Source organism: Oryzias melastigma, linkage group LG13 (assembly GCF_002922805.2).
Source record: "Oryzias melastigma strain HK-1 linkage group LG13, ASM292280v2, whole genome shotgun sequence".
Classification (NCBI taxonomy): Eukaryota; Metazoa; Chordata; class Actinopteri; order Beloniformes; family Adrianichthyidae; genus Oryzias; species Oryzias melastigma.
The window spans coordinates 764,212-767,954 of NC_050524.1; the positions used below are offsets into that span (position 1 = coordinate 764,212).

General features: G+C 49.1%; 1 protein-coding gene across 1 annotated transcript in view; it reads left to right on the plus strand.

Moving 5' to 3' along the window:
• Positions 1-3,743, plus strand: part of LOC112149695 (fibroblast growth factor 12) — a 50,228-nt gene that overhangs the window by 426 nt on the left and 46,059 nt on the right. The window lies entirely within an intron of this gene.

The following is a 3,743-nucleotide window of genomic DNA, read 5'->3' on the forward strand; positions in this document are numbered from 1 at the left end:
ACAACAACCAAAGAGGCTCCTGATTGGTCCAGGTGCGGTCACGTGACTCAGGTGCGTCTCAGGTTGAAGCCATAAATTCTCAGATTTTCACAGTAAATATTTCTCCCTAAACCCCGCCCCCTTTGTGAGAGTGGAAGGGAGGGGTGGGGTCGCACGTGGCCAGCAGCTGCTCCACATTTGAAGTCCCAACATGAACCGACCGCACCTGACCGGAAATACCTGCTGTGACCAGCAGAGGCAGAAGTGAGCCACAGGTGATCAGACACGCCCCATTGAAAGCCCCTCCCCCAGGTGCTCATTGGGTGGGGAGGGGGGTGCAGAAATGACCTCAGGTTTCTGGACCCGCCCACAGGGCCAGGTACTGCCCCCCCCCTCACCACCAGCATCATGGTTGACCCTCAAACAGCAGGTGGAACAGAAACATTTGGTCTTTCTTGAAGATTCTTCTGAAGCTGAAGGTTTCTGACCCAAAGCTTCACGTCTTCACGGTTCTGCCCCGATCCTCCGGAATCGAACCGTGTTCTGGTCCGACGGGAACGTTCTGCCTTCTGCTCGTCTTTCATCCAAAGCAACATTTTCAGCTTCAGGGCGTCTTGCTCCAGAGTCCGTCTGTCCAGTCTGATGACGGTAAAAACTTCGACTGTGACGACGAGTTTAAACCTTCTCTGGTTCTGGAGGTCCAAACGCAGACAGAACCCAAACGAGCAGAAACAAGAACCAATTCCAAACTCACAAAACCACTGAGAATCTGAATCCGTGGAGGACTCGGTTTTCCAGGCTGTGAAGAAGACGAGCAGAAACACCAGAAACATCCAGAACCGGAACCGTTTCCTCTGAGACACCTGAAGCCACATCCGGACTCAGTTCTGATCTACATTCCAAGGAAGTTCTGGATCTGGTTCCGTTTGGTTTGAGTGACAAACATTTGCTGTGGATGAACGTCTGAACCTCAGGGTCACTAGGAACGAGGCGGAAGCAAGAGTCTGACGATGCCTTACACATGGTACACAACTCGAGGTACACAAATGGTACACAACTCGTGGTACACAAATGGTACACATCGTGGTACACAAGTCATGGTACACATCGTGGTACACAACGCATGGTACACATCGTGGTACACATCGTGGTACACAACGTGGTACACAAGTCATGGTACACATCGTGGTACACATCGTGGTACACAAGTCATGGTACACATCGTGGTACACATCGTGGTACACAAGTCATGGTACACATCGTGGTACACAACGCATGGTACACAACTTATGGTACACATCGTGGTACACAACTCATGGTACACATCGTGGTACACAACTCATGGTACACATCGTGGTACACAACTCATGGTACACATCGTGGTACACAACTTATGGTACACATCGTGGTACACAACTCACAGTACGTATTGCCATACAAAACTCATGATGTGATACGTATCAGAATACAAAAGTTACGATATGACACTTATCCTAATACACACCTCACAATACAACTCGTATCACAGTACACAACTCACAATATGTACTGTGATATAATCCTAGACTGTACCTGAGCAGTTTTTCAAATTTTTTTAATAGTATGACTTAGAAAAAATCTTTACCTGAATACGGATTGAGACCCTGCGACTGACTGGAGACCTGTCCAGGGTAAGCCCCGCCTTCACCCATCAGTGGTCGGGATAGGCTCCAGCACCCCGCGACCCCGGAAGGGACGAAGCGGTCAGGAAGATGAATTAATACGGATTCACCTTTGATGTTAATAAAACGGTAAAAATGTATTTTTATCTCATGATCACAACATTTAGCACTGCAGCTGCATCTCAGACAGAAGTTACTTTGACCCTCAAACTCAAATTTAAATTGGTAAATTCGGAAATATTCTTCTTAAAGGAACACTCAATATTGTCTGAATTCCACAACAAAATATTTTCCAACACTAACAACAAAAACAGAATGAATGTGTCTTAACCAATGAGGTTCTAGAAGTATGATTGTGTGGAAAACAAAAGTAAAATCATTTAAATCGATAAAAATCACCAAATGAAATATCGTGATATATCAGCTCCTGAGACGTCATGGACCAAAGTGAGGATTTCTGTTCCTGATGAGGCGGCACCGAGTCCGGTCCCCCCGCCATGACTCGGTTCTCCTGACGGGAGACACACCCATCGGGTGTGGGCGGGGCCTGTGCAGCTGAAGTGACCGTTACCTGCAGAGAGTTGAAGACAGAACCGTTCTGCAGAACTTCTCTGGACAGTTTTGATTTCATTCTTGACTCAAACATTTCTCATGTTTTACAGTAATTTATGATGTCATGTGTAGTAATGTATCATGGTTTAGAATGAATGCAGGACATTTATTATTCATCTGGTTATATTTGCCCCTCCCCCGTCTGTGGGGGAGGGGTGCAGGTTAGAGTCTATCATGACTCAGCAGAAGGGGGCGGATCCTCTCCTCGACCCGTCAGCACACACGAGGATAAAGACTTCCAGCTGTTCTCTCCCTTCTGCAGCCTGAAGGGGTTAAATGCTGAGGGGGTGGAGCCTGCAGAGGCGGAGCCTGGTCGGCGTGTCCTGGCAGGTGTTTGGTATCAGTGTGTTTGTTGTCCGATCGGTGTTAGGCATCGATCCGACAGCTCAGTGACACAACAGAGGAACCTGAGACAGCTGACAACTGCTGCTCAGCCGGACGGGCGCTCGCCGCCTCAGACCGCTGATCTGATGATCCCTGTGCTGAGATTTAAGCCCCGCCCTCTCAACGCCTGCAGAAAGCGCTGTGGCGAGCAGAGGCGTTGTATGGGGATAATCCGGACATGGACGCGTCTGCAGGTCCGGGATTACCGGGACCTTCGTAGATTCTGGTGCAGGTCAGCACAGGTGGATGTGCTCGTGCACGGCCGTCACATGCATGTGCTTGTGCACGGCCGTCACTTGCATGTGCTCGTGCACGGCCGTCACATGCATGTGCTCGTGCACGGCCGTCACATGCATGTGCTCGTGCACGGCCGTCACATGCATGTGCTCGTGCACGGCTGTCCGCAGGAGCACACTCACAATCTCACATTCCTCCTGAGGGGTGAAAAATGTTGGTGTTTGTTCCTGTTTTACCTCCAGAATCTAAAACTACTGAGCCGGTTCTTCCCTTCTGGGTCCAGTCCCACAGAACCAGGCCTCGCCCTGATGGAGTCGAGCTAAAGTCTCAAGTCTGAGACTTCCTGTTGGGTCGATACGTGGAGCTCATTAAGCTCCTCTAACTGGTTTTCCGTCCAGCTGCTCGACTGATCGATGCTGAACAGAATTAGAGAGAAATCCCTGAAACTTCCAGATTCATTCATGAAACCAGACATCAAACTCTCAGGTTGCTGGTTTGCTTCCCTGAAAGGCGGCTGGTGGACGAATCCATGTCAGAGCAGAGGAGGTCTGACCTCTGACGGGTCGGATCTGATGATGGATGACCTTCACGCCGTTTTGAAGAGCGCCTGAGCTTTACTTCAGCAGCTGTTTCTACTTCAGTGATTTCGTTTCTTTTTAAAGGGAACATTCTTCCTGCAGCTATTTTTAGCTTTCAGACTCATTTGGTTTGATCCGTCTGTATGAAAAAATCCCAATGCTTTGTGGTGACCCAGCCCACATGGTGCATTGTGGGTAGGAAAGCTTTGTCCTGCTCAGGTGTTCTCTGCTTGGTAGGGGTTGTGTTACCTTGTTTGTTATCGTGGTTGTGTTGTTGTGGTTTGTTATCGTG